The sequence below is a fragment of the Neofelis nebulosa genome, chromosome 4 (genome assembly GCF_028018385.1).
Source record: "Neofelis nebulosa isolate mNeoNeb1 chromosome 4, mNeoNeb1.pri, whole genome shotgun sequence".
Classification (NCBI taxonomy): Eukaryota; Metazoa; Chordata; class Mammalia; order Carnivora; family Felidae; genus Neofelis; species Neofelis nebulosa.
In genome coordinates, this window is record NC_080785.1 from 84,368,544 (window position 1) to 84,387,715 (window position 19,172).

At 33.7% G+C, this 19,172-nt stretch overlaps 1 long non-coding RNA gene across 1 annotated transcript; it reads left to right on the forward strand.

Moving 5' to 3' along the window:
* Positions 1 to 92: 92 nt before the first annotated feature.
* LOC131508424 (uncharacterized) lies at positions 93 to 18,046 on the forward strand. Its single transcript, XR_009260006.1, has 2 exons — positions 93 to 559; positions 17,711 to 18,046. It is a non-coding gene; the product is annotated as an uncharacterized LOC131508424 (long non-coding RNA).
* The last annotated feature ends 1,126 nt before the right edge of the window (positions 18,047 to 19,172 follow it).

Sequence of the window (19,172 nt, forward strand, 5' to 3'; positions counted from 1 at the left end):
GGTAGAATTTGGAGATGGGGCCTTTGGGTCACAATTAGGTTTAGATGAGGTTATAAAGTAGAATCTTCATGATGGAACTAGTTTATTTTTAAGAAGAGGCACCAGTGAACTTGCTGGTTCTCTCTCACCGCTATTTGAATACAAAGCAAGAAGGTGGCCGTCTGCAAGCTAAGAAGTGTACCCTCAAAGAACCCAATTATGCAGGCACCCTGATCTCCAGAACTATGAGAAATTATTTCCATTGTATAAGCCACCCAGTGTATGGAATTTTATTATAGAAGCCTTGGCAGAGTAAGATACCCTACAAACGAGAATTTCTCCTCTACTGTGAAACTTGTTATAATTCTTTCACTAACGGACCATTCATCATTATTTTTTTATAACACTAATGTGTTTGTTTGAAAGCATCTAAAAGGAGAAGACTTCGAGATGCTTGTTTTCAAGAACCTTAAAACTTGAAAAAATATCACATGTACTTGTGGACAGCTAGAGAGCAATTCTGAAGTTATATAAACAAGTATACAGGCTATATATACATAAATGCTAAATACAAAGTGAGGTAAGAAAAAACAAGGGCTGGGGTCAGCACAGGTTCCTGGAAGAAATTTGGCAAAATAGTTGTGCAAATCTGGGGGGGGTAGTTTAATCTTTTTGGACCGCACTTAACATTTTAGTTGGTTTCCATTTCTTAGAGTCTGTGAAATTATGATTCTTAGTTTAACTACTGTAGTGGGAGGCATGCATTGACAAAGAGAAAGGGTAGGCTTTCTTAAGAGCAGGCACAAAGTTTGCTAGTTAAACATTTGTTCAACACATTTTACAAGACAGGCCTCTGAAGAGATTTGAGTAAATGAACCTGCAATTGTTTATTTGTTGGCTGACCAGACTGACTAAATGAATCAGCTCATTTGGAGTTCTTATATTTACACAATTATGTTAATATAAACAGTCACTTATTAAGTATCATACATATACCAATCATCCTACATATTTTGTCAGTGACCTTTACTATAGCTACTATTCAGTTATAAAATGAGTATAGTTGAATCTAATCTTTATAGATGAAAAAATAAGGGTCAGAAAATTTAACGTGACTAGAAGTGCAGAACTGGGATTTAAGGACAAATTTGATTCTAATGCATGTTATCTTTCCACTTTCCACTCTCTAACATTTAGTGAGAATTTACTGGGGACTTGTTCTAAAGGTTGTGCAGATATAAATTCATTTGATTCTTCAGCAACCCCATGAGATAAGTACACCTTTTATCCCTGTATAATAGATGAGGAATCTGAAGAACAGAAAGGTTAAGTACCATGTGGGTGATTACACAGCTAGCAAAGGCAGAGCTGGGAGACACTGCATCATGCAGGCTGACCTATAAAATGCTATGTAAATGCTGGTTAGATGTGTATGGTCATTACTAATTAGTATTAGATGGAGAAAATAACCCATTTTATCACATCTCAGTTATGTCTTAACTATTGGGTGAAATGAATAAAATGGTGTATAGTAAAAGGTCTGACCAAATATTAAGTCAATTGTTCGATCCACCAAGAGCCAAGGTAATTACTTGTGGAGAAATCCTAAAGATTTTCTCATCAGGCTGATGTTATCGCTAATAAACATAGGCAAACATTTATTTACAATACCTCAACAGTTGAATTCAAATTTTAACTATAATTACACTATGGTAGCAGGGGGTATTTTTTGGAAATAAATTATATTTTATGTAGATATTATTGTTCTGTATGAGACTAGTCAGAGAAAATTCCTTCTCTTTCATTTTATTACATGGCACAACCAAGGAGGGTCTTGGAATGTTTTTAGGTAAAAACGAAATAAGAAAAGTGGAAATTTCTATCTGGAGTGAAAAATGGTAGTATCTATCAATAGTGGAAATATGAGCTTTCTTTTGCAAAGAAGCAAAAGGAGAGCTGGTAGGGGACTCTGTCTCTATTTAGGCCTATAAAGCAGAAAAATTACTTCCTGTCCATATCCCACATCCAGATGTCAGGATAATGATATTCTCTGTGACTTTTATTAAAAACACCACTGTATTTTTACTTTAATGTCATGGTGGCTAAAAATTTATAGAAGTATGTGGGAACCAAGGTTCAGGCACTCTTTTCATTAACAAGTTACTAAGAAATTCCTGAAGAGATTTTCATTCAAGTTTTGCAATTCAAGTAAAGGAATATGTGACTGAAATAATATCAAAGAGAGAACAGAGGAGGAAGAAGGAAGAGTGAAGTGGGCAAAGGTTTATAAATACTCCTGTAAAAATATTAATTCAGCCAGAAAATCATGCCAATTATTGGGAGCTTAGAAGAGAGGCTTTAGGTCAAAGTTGGGCAAGCCTTTTCCTTCAACAGCCAAATACAAAATAGGTTTTATGAGCCATATGGTTTTTCGCCTAACTATTCAACTCTGCCAATTCAATGAGGAAAAAGTCGTAAAAACATGTAAACAAATTGATGTCACTATGTCACTAAGTTTCTAAAACTTCATTTAGAGAAACAGGTGAAAGGCTGATTTGGTCCTTAGGCTTTGTCTAAATTATAATGCTAAGATTATATCCCTGTATACTTTCTGATAGAACTTTCCACTTTGAAGGAAATGTTCTGTATCTGTCCAATTTGGTAGCCACCAGTCACAAGTGGCTGCTGAACATTTCAGATGTGAGCGTGTGAGTGTGAAGAAAATTAAATTTTATTTCATTTTAATTATTTTACATTTACACAGTCATGTGACTCGTTGCTTAGTCCTTGGACTTCACAGCCCATTTCTGTTCTTTATTTTTTTCATCTGAGAGTAGAACTACAGAATTTCCTTCTATTGTTAATAAAGCAAAGAAAATTTATGTTGAAGATTTTCAAAGTGCAAAATTTGAAAAGGTGGGAAAACTTTCCACTATAATTATATAAATATTAAATTTAAAAGGCAATTTAACCTGAAAAAAAGACTATTAACCTCACTTTATGGCTTATGATATATTAATATAATATAAATATACAACAAATACCTGAATTTACACATTTGAGGTTCCTTTGCCTCAAAAGAAATTGTGAGAGAGAACGTAAATGTGAGAAAAATACGGATAAAATATATTTAATTTGTTCCTTCTTAAGATTTTGTTCTGATTCAATAATCAAACGAGACTGATGTCATTCTATACACAAGTTTTGGAAATGTATGGGGTATTCATTATATTATGAAGCATTTTTCTAAAAGGATAACAGTGTTATTGGCTGAGAAGAACCTGAGCTTTGTAATTAAAAGTCTTGAGTTCAAGAACCTACTTCATTACTAATTAAATAATATTTCCAAAATGTTACTTCATTTCTTGAAGTCACTGTTTTGCAGGTTCCTTGGTGGTAAAATTGGTATAAAAATATCACCTACTATAATAAGTTGTGGTGGGTTTTGTGGGATTTAATATTATATACCAGTTGCATTTACCATAAACTGGTACACAGGTGTCCACCTTTATTACTCTGAGGTAAAGGATAAATAAGTAGTCCACAATGTAGTCTTTCTGAAAACGTCTGCAATTAGTCATACTCACCTCTCCCACCAATGACCTAATTCTGCAATTAGCAATTCCAGCATTTGCTTCTGAAGAGGCAGTTACTGGATCAAATAAACCTTGGGTTAGGTTTTTAACATATGAATTAGAGGTAGGGGACCACACACATTCAGAGCATAGCTTTGTTCAAATAAGTACTTTTATTCCTGGCTAATTTATTCTGAGGAATCTGTACATCAGGTTACTTCACAATCAGATCTGAATACTGTGATCATAATTTCTTGCTAATTGGAAGTTATTAAATCCCACTGCAATCAAGGAATGCAGCTATCTTGTAGAAATCTTCAGAATAGCATTACGTTTCTATAGACACAAATTGTTATAACCAGCAAGTACTCTATCTGGAATATACACATATATCCTTTGTCCTTTACTGAAAATACCATGTAACGAGATGGTTTACTACCCATAGTGAAAGTGAAAGCTCTTTCCTTATAAAGAACTGAAACTTCCACAGAACAATAATAGGTATTACAAGATCAACTTGAAGTCAAGTTGCAGTCATGTCTTAACAGAGCAGTCATGTCTTATCAGAATGTATGGGCAACAATGCATTTTCTCTTTTTCTTTTTGGGTTTTACAGATTTTTAATTTCTGATGTTTTCAGCCTGTTAATACCATTTACTTATCAACAGTATAGCTTTCCTTTCTAATTGAGTTTCTCATCCCCATAAATTCAGCTTGGTCCTAGGTTTCTTCTGCCAGAGCACCGTGACCATTCAACATCAGAGTCCGCTGCCAGCTTATTTAAAATTTGTTACAAAGAAACAGATTATTCCTTTCACCTATAATGGAATGAGTTTCTTTGAGTCAGATGCTCACCCCTGCCCAATCAGCTATGACCAAGAAATAGTGTATGTGGTACAAAACTAACCATCCAGATTTTAAAAGTAAAAGGTGATCTGGGTAAGCACGAAAAATATGCACTCTACCAAAGGGCACGGAATCCTTGTTCATCACCAACTGAACGGTTTCTGGAAGATGAATGATTATACATGTCAAGCTTGTGTGAATGAATCTGGAGTGTGAGGAACTTAATATCCCATTAAAATACAATTCTAGAGATATAATTTCTGTAATAGACTCTGAATAAGAGAAAAATTAAACCAAAAAATCAGAATAACATCTTATAAATGTTTTTGGCCTCCCTAAAAGAAAGACATAAAATGAACAATATCACACAGATGCCATACAATTCTAAGATATATATATGTAAATTTTTATTTGAGGCATCTTTTGTGATATAAAATATTTTATTTGAAAGATAAATATCTTAATATAAATCTAGCTAGAATAAATAGGATTCTGGGTAAGTCTGAATATAACAAATGGTTATTTCTTAAAATGCTAACTTCCCAAGCCTACAAATTATATATGGAAATAGCTATCATGCTGATCAATTTCTCATTAATCACGACCTATAAAGACATATATTTCTTCAGTTCCACAGATACATCATAGAAGATATATCTCCTTCACTAAAATGTTCTCAATAACATGAAGTTTTTGTTTTAGCTTAAATTTACATCTTGCATAGAAAACTGGTGTCTGATTTACTGGGCTGGTAGTAATTTAATTGTCTAATGTCCCCAAGTGAGGTTGTATACAGTGGAATAAAAAAAGCCAACTATATAAATCATTTTTTTGAAGTTTCTGGTTTGTTTTGATGCCTACTCTCAGCAAACAATACCTTTTCATGGCAATCCAGTACGCACAAATATTTATATCTAAATATATAACTGAAACAAAAAAATTACATAATAATTACTCCAACTATATGTAGTACAATCTAATATTGTCTCTTCTCTTATGCTTATTTAAACCAAAGCCACAAAAGATTATATTGATTTTATGACCCACTAATGAATTTATCAAACCCCAAATTTAAAAACACGGCACGAAATAATTCTCAGTGAGTTAAGATGACAATGATGGTGGGTGGCATTAGTTCAAATATTTGTTTAAGTTTTGTGCAGTCTTTCTGGTTTTGGGCTGGTTTTAGTGCTACTCTAAAGGATTATTGATGGCATTGTGGAACAGGATAGTCCTTTGTTGTATGGAAGTCTCCTCTGTATTGTGAGATATTTACTCCTCATGACCCTTGCCCGCTAAATGCTAGGAGTACCCCTCAATTATTGAAAACCAAAACAGCTCCCACACATGTCTAATGTTTGGAGAAGAGCAGTGCTATGCTATTGACCCACTTGAGAACTCATGAAATAAATGCGGAGTATAATAGCCAGTTAGATTATTTATATATGGTACTTGTGAAAATCAACCCAGTAATATTTCAGAGTAATTATAATAAAATAAAGATTAAATCAATTAATCCATTCATTATTGTTTATTGCCAAATAATTCTTTTTAAGAGCCTATAAGACACCGTGCGTCACTTTCAAAAACAGAAAATTTGGATCTCAGACCATTCACTTACTGACAAATTTCTCATCTATACTGTGAGAATAGCACCAAATTCTCACTAACAGTGTTTTTGTGAGAAGCACATGAGCAAATATATTTAGAATATCTGGCACAGTGCCTGGCATATAGTAGGTACTCAATATATTTACTTTTAAAAAATAAGATAAGGAAGAAAAAATGCACACAGGAATAAATATGTAGGATGAGAATGTACGCTGGTAGGCTGAAAAGTCCTCAGCATAGCAAGTGGTGTCAGTGTTCAAAGCATCTTCCCTTGCGCAGTAGCAGTCGTGTGAGGGAGATAAAATGAAATTAATTTTGGAAAATCACTTGCCTAAAATATGTGGAAAGGACCACCTCTATTTTCTTTGCTCATTGTTAAAGATATGGCTAGAAAAAGCATGATACTTGCCTTTTTGGCAGAAGTTTATTCAAATGATTATTAGTATCAGTAAAAGTATAATATCCCTAAATTATCATTTGGCCTCATGAAAAACAAAGAAAACAAATACCATTTTTGAAGAAATTATTTGGAACTATTTCTTTCTCTTTAAAAAATATTTTATAAAAGTCAAATTCATACACATGTGATGTGAACATATGACTTAGTTGAATGCAAAAGAAAAGCCGTTAGATATAAATTGCATAAAGTTAGTTATATGTCTGATTATAAACAAAAAAAATGGAATAAAGTACTTCACAGAAAAAATTATTTTTCCTAATTTCAAATTATCAAATTAAAAGATCAGGTTTTTTAAAAACCCTCTGAAGTTTGTAGACTATTAAATCTTTTCATATGTTAAGGAGCATACCATCTTATTTACTTATTTAGAATTTGTCTAGGAAATGTGAGTAGTAGTAGAAAATGACAAGAAATATATATGGTCTAATGTATCTCCTAACATTACTATCTAAACCACCTATTTTTCTTTGGAAAAAAAGCAAGCAAATAATAACTGCTAATTTATTCCTACAGTATGTCAAACATATTATTATCATTATTAAAACACTAGAAATTTTGGGATCTGCAAGAGAAAATAAAGAAATATCTGTAAGTGTTCCTGGCAATGATCAAAACTTTTGCATAAATGAACTCTATCTCTGTGGATTTTCTTTACCATTTTATTTTGTATAATAAAATGTTTCCTGTCACTTCTATTTTCCAAACAGTTTTAAAATGTTCTCCACTTTTTTTGGATATAATAAGTATATATGTTTTACACCAACAAAGAATATTTTTCTGTCTTAAAATGAATCATTTTATTTCCAGGAGATTAATGAGGCCTGTGTTCAAGGAACCTATCTATAACATTGGTGACTAGAGACTATTCATATCAAATCACTCCCAACAAGACAATTTTTATTACTCCTCTAGAAAAATTTTTTTGAAATGATTTATCATTTTTAATCATATCAGTGTTCTACTGATTACAGATCATTCAATATAGCTTCAAACTATTTGCTCTTATTACGTTGTAAAAACAGGATATTTTCTCTCCCTGTAGAGAATGTCCGAGCCAGAAATTGAGAACTGTCTCACAAATCTCAACTACAAAATCAGGTTTCAGGGCTTCTAAGACAAAGGACAGATTTAAGTGGATCTTAAGGTTTTAAAAAAGTAAGTAAGTACTTGCCTCTCCTTCATTCTACTGTCACACAAACATAACAACAAACATTGCAACAAACTAGGTACGGAAATAAACTCTATGAATGTGATTTACATTGAGCAATTATATACACGTACATATATATATACTTACATATGTATGTGTATACATATATGTATATATATACCTATACACATATATATGTAAGTATATATATATATATATATATACGCACATATATATACTTTTCTGTTTAACAAAAAACTGGAGAATGAAAAACTCATAGTTGCCTAATGTGTAATAGCAATGTACATAAGACAAGTTAGAATATCTTTAAAACGTGTCTGTTTATTGTTTCAATAGATAAAAATTAGCTGAAATATGTTTTTCATACTTTTTTTAAACTCGTTTTTAGAATAAAAGTACAGCTGTCCTATAGAATTGGGGGGTTGTCTTAAAGCACAGCCAGGGTAGGTGGAATGGTGGCAGGAAAGACAACAAAGCAGTGGGGTAGTATAAAGGTGAGAGTACTTTGGCCAAGCAAAATGATCCCTCTTGGGGAAAGAAAGCCGATCCAGTGCTCCTGGGAAACACAATGACCTACTGATATGTCCCCAGAGTACCTGGCTATCGTCATCAGAGTCATTTGGGAACCTCCAGGAGCACTTTAGCTTTAACCTTCCTATGGCATGGGCACATCTATGGAATCCCTCTTCTTATGTTTATTAAATGGGAAATATTGTGCTGAAAGTCTTAGGTCAGAACAAAATACTGTGAATCTATACTTTTGGTAGATCACAGCTAGATATAATCAAAATTCTTGATTTTTTAAAGTAAAAAAAATGAGCAAAAGCACCAGTACCAGATATTTCATATACACTGTTGCAGCCACACATTTTATCAGTCCTTTTGTCTAACCAGGAATGTGGGGGATTGAGAGATGAACATCAGTTCCAGGGCTAGATAATCCTAGTTTTAATTGATGTATGTTAACACCAAGTGCTGAAAACAGATAATGTTTTTTAAGCTCTCACACAAGGAAGAAGAAAGCGGAATTATACATCCTTTGAGCATCCATAAAATTTGGGTTGTTAATGGAACAGAATTGAATAATTTAAGACTGATAGGTAATTTTTCAGGAAAAAGTCCTTTTTTTTTACCCCTCACCGATACATCATAGAACGTCTTACTTTCAAGTAAATCTCCTAACGTTAAAAGAACAGAACCACTGGGCACCTGGGTGACTCAGCTAAGTGTCCAACTCTTGGTTTCAGCTCAAGTCATGATCTTACAGTTTCATGAGTTCAAGCCCCGCATCAGCCTTCACGCTCTTGTCAGGCTCCTTCAGCACTGACAGTGTGGAGCCTGCTTGGGATTCTCAGTCTCCCTCTCTCTCTGACCCTCCCTCACTCTGTCTCTGTCTCTCTCATAATAAATAAACCTAAATTTTTTTTTTGAAAAAAAAATCATAAAAGACTACAATGAGTTTGTGTTTCACAAAAGGCATCAGGAAAATGTAGCATATAATCAGACCTCAGATGACTAGTACCAGAACAGTTTAAAATACTCTCTTCTCAAAGACTGTAAACTCCACTTTACCTTCTCATTTTGATGACCATCAATTAATACTATTTCCCTGCCCATGTTCCACAGATACCTTCAATCAACAAGAAACTTTCTTTTGTAACTTTACCTTGTGATGACCTCTACCTGTACACTCTATTACATGCAAAATTTGGAAGCTCATCCTGATTACTTTGTTGACATTTCCTATGTAATGTGTCGAATTCGGGGGATTCTATTTTTAAAATATTTCTGGAATCTGTTTTTGCCAAGCTTTTCTATCACTATCCTAGTTGGTTCTAGCCCCTATCTTTCTACCTATGAACAACTCAAATAAGTCCATACTTCAAAAAACCACCTTCAGCGTAATCCAGTAGCTCCCAAAATTTACAGAGAACCAAAATCATTTAACAAGTTTGTTAAAATATTTATTCCCAGATTCTGCCTCCTACCTTACCTCTTGGATTGTGATCAAGGGAATCTGCAATTATAACTAACATATAGATGGTTCTGACACAAAAACAGACCAGATGCAAAGAAAATGAAAGGGATGTTAACTGTCAGAAAAGCCATGAGCCTGCATTGGAAAAGTGTGTGACTCCGAGAATCAAAGTAATATGTGGGTACCCAAGCATCAATGAGCAGGAAGTAAGCTAAGAAAGCTGTATAACCTCAGTTTAGAATTGATCAAGAGGATAGGAGAGAATAAACGAGATGAACAAAAGCTCTCTCAGGAGAATCATATTCTATTTAAGGAACCTCTTTACCTCAATGGTAAGAGGCCTTCATAGTAATCTCAGAATAGCTATAAACTATTGACTTTTTTGACTTCCATCCTTCCCTTTCAAGTGGGACTATTTTTGCATGAGTGTTTTTCTGCCCCTGTTCTACTATAGTATATTGGGTATGTATAGGACAGATAACCTGTCCTCTTAGTTCTTAGGTCTCAAGGCCAAAAAGAGCCACACAGATTCCCAATGAAGTGACTGCTGCTTATCAACTAAAGATTCTGGACTTTGAGCTATATTTATTCACTGAATGTTATCTTTGGTTGTCTCCCAAGCAAATCAATTCTATTAAGTACATTTCTACCCACAGATTCATTGAGTAACTTTTAACTCCAATTTAAGAATCACTGACATAAATAAAACATAGTTTAGAGAGCTCCCAAACCTCTTTTCAAGCCTTATCTTCCCTACTGGTACATATATGCCCTGTGCTGTAGCCAAGCTGTTTATTGGGCCTTTGGGTTTTATCAGTTGCATTTGTCTGAATTCATAGTAGCAAAGATGAATTTCATAAAAAGAAAACTAGCTTAAAGAGCAAAATTATCTAGTAGATATTTGGGTTCATATATCTCATGGAAAGCTAGAGAATGAAACTTAGAATGCAGACACCAACAAGAGAACTCTAAATGGTTTGTCCATAAGAACCACCATGAATCTAATCAGCAGAAATAACTAAATCAGTACCAGAGAATCCAGGAAGATGATAAAGTTTCCTGAGCGAAGATGCATAGAAAGTCACATACATATTTAAGAGAAAAGAGTTAATTAAGGAAAGAGAGAAACTGAGAAACTAGCACTCGGTCAAGTTATAGAACAGATTTAGTGGGAGTGCGGAAATGGGAGAGAAAACAAGACAGGAAGTTTTGATTATACATGCCAAGTACAAAGTTTGAATTGTTGGATGTGGATAGGCTGATGAGGTCTAGAGTCTGGTTGTATTACTGGGTGGTCAATCCAAAGTGAAGATAAGTAAAGGTCAGGGTTATCAGAAAGGGTAAAATGAAGTGAACTTGAAGAGTTACACTGATAGAAATATCAAAGTGGAAATTGTGAAAGTGAAGTCAGCTGAAGTTGGTTGAAAAATAAACATATGAACAATCCACTTAAGTTATCCATAGAGAAAAAAAGTAAATTATGTAAGGTTCAATGATAACAGTGATGATTTCACTGTAGACTCAAAATATGTAGCATTCAAATGAAAAGAGAGGCAGGAGACTCTGGTTCAAAAGTGGTGCTGGGAAGGAAATAGCACAACACCTTCATTGATGTTTCAGATGAATGGAAGGACAACCAATTAATTTAGTCTATCACACAACGGAAAAGCCTTTTTTAGAGACGTGATAAAATGGGTCAGACAATAGGTATCTGGAGGAAACCCCATCATCCTCCCAGTGGATGACCCAGTGGATTAACGGGTCAATTAGTGATCAAGTACAAACTAAGTACTAAACTTTGTATTTAATTTTTTTTATTATAAAAGTAATTTATAAAAATAAAAATCAAATTAGGCAAACAAAATATGTACGTTATCCAGTCCTCTCCTTACCACCACCATCACCAAACACACACATAACCTCCCAAGAATCTTTGCAGTTGATGATTTTGTGCATTGCTTGCATTCTATATCATATATTCAATATTCTGCTTTATTTTTTATAGCATCACCTTGTGCTTGTTTAGTTTTAACAACAGAATTACTGTCCCTTTATGTTTTATGTATACTAAATAGTATACAAGATATGAACACATATGGAATTTACCTATGGAGAGAAAACAATGGTGCTGTGAAGATTTCAATTAATGCTTTAAAATAAAGAGTCCAAAAAATATATGTAAAACAACAACAACAACAACAACAACAACAACCACCACCACCACCTCGGGCACCTGGCTGGCTCAGTCAGTTAAGCGTCCAACTTTGGCTCAGGTTATGATCTCACGGTTCGTGGGTCTGAGCCCTGCATTGGGCTCTGTGCTGACAACTCAGAGCCTGGACCCTGCTTCAGATTCTGTGTCACCCTCTCTCTCTCTCTCCCCCTCCCCTGCTCACTGTCTCTCTCAGTCTTTCAAAAATAAATAAATGTCAAAAAAAAAAAAAACTCTACCAAATATTGACACAGGTTTCCTATGAAACATGAAAACTGTCTTTAAATTTTTAAACTGATGCACTTATATAGAATTTGAACATTAAGATATCTGTATTAACTTTGTTTTCATAAAAAATTTGAATATTTAACACTGGTAATAAAATTTGAAATTACGCATGAGAAAATTAAAGGTTGAATAATTAATTGTATATTTTCAAGAATTTTTAGCATCTAAGGCACTTTCTTGATTTTTACACTGGCTCTAATACATCCTTCAAACTGTTAAAAAAAATTAGTCTGATGCTTGTTAAACACAGTGAGAAAGACCTTATCCAAAACCATTGCTGTAACTGTCAAGTTTATCTCAACAGGGGAGAGAGTTCTAGCTCAACTGTAAATACAATAAGGACAAATGGAGTTTAACAGCTCATGAACAGATATGGTGGAGGTCATCAGTGGATAGAAATTATGAGATGACATCAAGGATAGGGGAGATTTTTGCTAAATCTTCTTAACAGACTTTATGGTGTAGGGAGATCAGGATGATCAGATATTGAGGTGGGGGGAGATTCTCTAAACTGACTTAGCATAAGTCTTGTAACAACAAGGCTAGTCAGGCTTGAAGCCATGGCCCAAGGATGAGGCCTAGTCTTTAAAAGAACTCAGAGGAGTCTGACTAAAGTTTGGTCAAGGAGAGAGGTTTTTCAGAAGTACCACATTATACAGCTGGTATCTAGTTTAAAAGCAAAGGGTTTAAACTACAAACTTCTCCACACTATAGATCTAATAACCTTAATGATCATTAATAAGCTTGGATGTTTCTTTGAGTCTAATTTGATGTTTAACAGCATTTATTTTATGGCTTTTTTACCCCTCAAGGTAGAAGTATAAAAATTCTCAGTATGGTATTTTGTTGTTAACAGACTACTAAATTTGTGTTTCCCATATAATCTTGTATGCTTGGTGTTTGCTGGGAAATTCATAGTAAGTTGTTCTTAACAAGTCATAAAATTTATGTTCTCCATGGCTAATTTGAAGCAAGAATGTTAAATAATGTAAGTCTTATCCAGAAACTAATTAAAATTAACACTTCAAATTATTTTTTTTGTTGTTGTTAAATGTAGTAAATCATTTTATGGAAATGTGTTCCTACTGACTCTCAGTGATTTATTTGGTACAAACCCTGAACTAAAGCTTAATATCTACATGCAGTAAATCACTTATGAAATGACACAAAACTATTTTGAAGTGACTAATCTAATTTTCTAAGTACCACCAAAATACAAAACAAGGAAAATTATACAAATATTTCTCAGACTAAACTTCCTACATTTACATCACTTCAACAGGGATATATATCATACTTTAACTGAAAGTATTAACATAGATGAAGCAAACCAGAAACAGTTTGGTAACCCATTTTCATGATGTGGTGTGGTATGTGTTTATATAGGTTTTTATGTTAAAAGACAGTGCTTAGTCTTGAATCAATGTTAAAATATTTTGTCTTTTGCTTTTCTTATAGTCACACTTTACATTTAATTAAAATGTATTATTTTTTCAAAAATCTTTAATGTTTTATTTATCCTTGAGAGAGACAGACAGAGCATGAGTGAGAGAGGGGCACAGTGAGAGAGGGACACAGAATCCAAAGCAGACTCCAGGCTGAGTTGTCAGCACAGAGCCCGATGTGGGGCTCAAACTCATGAGCTGGGAGATCATGACCTGAGCCAAAGTCAGACACTCAACCGACTGAGCAACCCAGGCACCCCTAAAATGTATTATTTTAAATTACAAGTCCCTTACATAAAAATTGAAAATCAGTAGATAATGGTATAGCACCACAAATAAATTGATAGTATTACACTTGTGAATTCATCAACACTTTTAACAATCATCTACAATTTTCAAATTAGTGATTAATTCCACTTTGTGCAAGGGCCTCTCAGAAAAGAAGAAAAGCAACTGTGTAGTTTTAATGTCATCCAACTGCTAAGATAACTCATGTTTTTTATTTTGTGTTTAACCCTATTAAGAGGCAAATTAATGTGATTTTTCTAATACACTAAGGACCTGGTAGTGAGAACGTCACTTTAAACAGATTAAATCCCTGTAATTGATGTTCCCTATTTCTCACTTCTGTCTCCATTCCAATGGGACAAGAACAACAGATCACAGATCATCTGCATGACGTTTCACTTAACCTTTGGGAAGATGAAGAGAGTGTTGATGCAGTAAGAATGAGCAGTGGAAAATTCACCAATATGAGTTTTCAGTATAATAATTAAAGCATTTATTTAGATGGGAAGTCAGATAACTTGCAGAATCTGAGGAGTTATTATACCACACAGCCACTGTAAAATTGAAAAAGGGAGCTGAACCAGTAACATTTTGGCTTTGCTCTTATTTCCTCTTCAATGTACAAAAATATGGCATCTTTAATGCTTTGTTCCTACATTCTAATTTTAAAACTAATATGAACCTGGTTCATACAGCCAGGAAAAATCATGAAAGACTTTGAAACAGGCAAAAATGACTAACTTACCCCTCCAGGATGTCTCCATCAATTCATAGTATTGCACATTATTATTTTCCACATACTAATTAATTCTTTCTAGTGAAGATACAATTTATTTTCCTTCATTCTTATGAAAAAAGCAAATTTTGCATCTATTTATACGTTCATTTTGGTATTCCTGACTTACCAACATACGTGTAGTGATTTGAAGTCTCATATGAACCAGTTGTAGCATCTTCATGTATCCCTTATTAATGAGTTAAAAATTTGACACATGCATGTTCATTTTATATTTGTATGAGAGTGATGATTTTGCTTTTAAAAATATCTTTTATAAGATCCAAATATAGTACTTACAGATCTAGCCAATATAAAGTCAAGTTACCTTTATGAATTTTCTTGAAAATGCCAAATGGGGATACTACTTAGCATAGTACAATTTCTTAAAAGTCCACTTTCTCTCTTATACACACACACAAGGAACAAGGGGAAAAAACTACCATCAACTCCCAATTAATTCTTCATCCCCTCTCCAAACTCTCCTATCTCCACCCATTAGTTCTTGTCTCACTCATCTTTCCCTCTCCTTTTAGGTTATATTCCCTTATCTGCACTTTACTATATGTTTGAACATTAAGTCTCTGCTTTCCACACTACTATACCTCACTTTTTACCAATTTTCCACAACAAAATTCCTCCACTTAATCTAGTAAACAATTCTCCTGTGTTGAAATCAGAAATGTAAAGCTGTGCCTATCCATTCATTATTATACACTTCTCTGTCATATAAATGACAAAGAAGCATTGGAAAATGCATAGAATATGAAAGTAGTTGTAGTTTATGTTATGGATGAAAAGGGCAGAGGCACTCTAGGGATGGAGAACAAAGGGGCTTTTCATGGGAATTTAAAATCCAATGAGGTACATACAAGTTCTGCATTCTCAAAATCTTTTTAATCACATTAAGATTTTGGAACGACATTTATAAGAAAATGGAGTTAGTTTGGGTGAACCTCTGTATCGTTGCAAATTCTATTTTATTCTATTTAGGTTGCATATATAATAGCAGAATAAAGTAGCACTATCTTTTTCCATTTTCTGTAAATCCACGATCTTACATGCTTACTGCTTATTTAATTATACCTAAATTACTCAAGTCTCCCCAAAATTAGAAATGCATTATTTTCATAAAGTTTTTAAAGTCCCATGTGCTCTTTTGAATAGACCGTCAATTAATCCTCCTCTACAGAAAGTACATGTGGAGTCCAATCAATACTTTTATTCTGAAAATATTTCATCATGCAGACACATTTAACTGATTGTCCAGATATTTCTTCTGCTACAAACCTTCCCCGTCCTCCCTCCTCATTCCCCATGGTCTATTAGGCAATGTCTAGACAAGAAGGTCATTTTGTTCAGTTAGCTCTGAATGTTTGGGATACGAAATAATAATCTTCACAGGAGGAAAGAAAGTTTAATATCTGAAGGAAAAATCTCCAGTGAAATTAAGCTAATCCTATTTGGTGGCTAGTTTCTAGCATTAACTTCCTGTACCTGACATTGCTTCTTTCTATACAAATGTCTCTACCTGTGTATGTTTTAGTGATACTCCCACAGCCAAAGGATATATATTTAATAGCTAGTCATCAAGCAGAAACATAAGTCTTTCTTTAGTGTATATGTCTGTGTGTGCCCATGTGCATCTGTATATCAACAGCCGGCTGGGGTACAGGAACGAGAACAGAGCAGACTTGTGTGGCAGGAAACAGACTAGTATAAATATGCATTGCTGTGTGGTTAACATAGTTTACATGAATGAGAACAAAATAACTGCAACATTTGCTTCTAAGATCTGTGAAATCACAGGGGTCTGGGGAATACAGAATGGTACAAAGCATGCTACAATGGAGGTACTCAAAAGTTAGATTTCTATTTTCCTTACAAAACTTAAAAGGACCTTGCTCTAATAATTTAAAAGTACATCAGCTGGACTCATTATTTTCACTTGCAGTATCCTTTAAACGGGCTTTTCCTCACCATGGACACACACATACATATACATATATCTGAAAAATTCAACTACTCTAAAACAAATGTGTCATCCTCTAGGTTACCAAGGGTGTGGGTAGAAAGAATGGATGAAGACAGTCAAAGGGTACAAATTTACAAATGTAGGATGAATAAATTCTGGGGATCTTATGTACAGCTTGATGACTATAGTCAGCCATACTGTATTATATATTTGAAAGATACCAAGAGAATACCAGTTTTTCAAAATTCTCATTACAAGAAAAAAAAAAAAAGGTAACTGTGAGGTGATGGATGTGTCAACTAGCCTCATTATGGTAATCATTTTAGAATATATATGTCAAATCATCTAAATCCAGCTGTGAAAAAAAGAAAGAGTACTGCAGAGCTTTTTTCTTCTCCTCCTTGTCCTTTTCTCCTCTTCCTCTTTGTCCTTTTTGCTACTCCACCAGTCTATATTGTGCTAACACTAGTATGTTTTTTAAGGCATTATTTTGAGTTTGAGTGGCAAGTGTGTGAGGTGATAGATATGTTAATTAGCTTGATTATGGTAATCATTTCACAAAGCATATATATATATTAAAACATGATGTTGTACACCCTATTTACACTTTTTGTCATTTATAATACAATACACCTGGAAAAATAAAATAAAAACACACAAACAAATCTAATAATGCAGGAAGTACTTAAGAACTTGACAAGAAACAGATGTCCTGAATCTGAATCCATTCATAGCAAGATTAGCTTTGCTTGCAGAGGTAAATTATCTGGTTTCTTGTAAATTTGGAATAAAACTAAATAAACTTTTGCCTTGTTCTAAACATGTATATATTTTGCACATTATGTTTTGAAGCAAAAGTTAAAGTTACTGTATCTATAACAGATATCAACAACATATATATATACACATATATATATATATATAAACATATACATATATATACACACATATATATCTGTTTACCCATGCATCAATAGCAAATGATGGAAAGGTATATATAGAATATAGATATAGATATAGGTGATGGTTAATTTTATGTGTCACTTTGACTGGACTAAGGGATGTCCACAGAGCTGGTAAGACATCATTTCTGGTGTGTCTGTGCAGACATTTCTGGAAGAGATTAGCATTTGAATCAGACTGACTAAAGAAGATTAGCCCTCACCAGTGTGGGCAGGCATAATTCAACTGCTGATTGGAGGGCCCAAATACATCAGAAATGCAGAGCAAGTGGGGAGTTCACTCTTGCTCTTCTTCAACTGATATGTCCATGTTTTCATGTCCTCTCAAATGGAGCTCCTGGTTCCCAGGGCTTTGGACTAGGACTGAATTAAATCACCAGGTTGCCTGGTTCTTCATCTTACAGAAGGCAGATTATGAGGCTTTTCAGCTTCCATAACTGTGTGAACCGATTCCTACAATAAATGTCTTGCTGTATCTACATTTATGTGTGTGTGTGTGTATGTGTGTGTATTTATTGGTTCTGTTTCTCTGGAAAACCCTGATTAACAACAATAGATATATAAATATATAGATACTTCTATCATATTTCACCCTGTTTCTACAGATAAAGAAATATAATCCCAATGATATGCAAATTGCTTAATATATACAGTCTATTAGTGTAGTTCCTAAGAACACAATTCTAAAAATTGTTTGGATGAGCTAAAGCATCTTTCTGAGTTGAAAAAAAGCATGTATCACAGTATGAACTATAGTGTCATTTGTGGTATAATGGTTATGTTTTAAAATAACGTATCCTGCTCCCACTCACATATTTCTTTAATGCCACTTTAGACCGTATTCATAAATATTTGAAAGTCTTTCTTTCAAATAAAGTTGTTATTTTTTTTACCCCACAGATTATTTTTGGTTGCCTCTACTATTATATTATTCAGTATGCACATCCTGGGAGAAAGAAAATGGCATCATTTTGTTTATTTTGTGCCAAGCACTATGCTAATATATTTTATATACAATTGAATTTCTCACAGAAACCTAAGTGGTATTATTTTACCCTTTCAACAAACGGGAAAATGAGGGTCAGAGAAAATACATAATTAACCATTTTACACAGCTCAAAAATGGCATAGTTAGGTTACAAGCTCAGTTATTTCTGACTCCAATGGACATGTTTGTTTTTTTTTTCCCACAAGAAGATGCACCTTGAAGTACCATCCTACTATAAAATATTCATTTTCTTTATTTTCAGTAATCATTTATCTTATAACCCTATGGGAAAAAAACTGTATTTTAAATAATAAGCTTCAAATTCCTGTCAAAATAACAACAGCATTTTCACAGAACTAGAATAATACTAAAATTTATATGGAAGCATAAAAGACCCTGAATAGCCAAAGAAATCTTGAGAAGGAAAAATAAAGCTGGAGATATCACAATTCTAGATTTCAAAATATACTACAAAGCTGTAGTAATCAAAAAGTATGGTGCTGGCACAAAAATAGAAACATAGACCAATGGAACAGAACATAGAGCCAAGAAGTAAAATCTATGTTTATATGGTCAATTGATCTATGACAAAGGAAGCAAGAATATATAATAGGGTAAA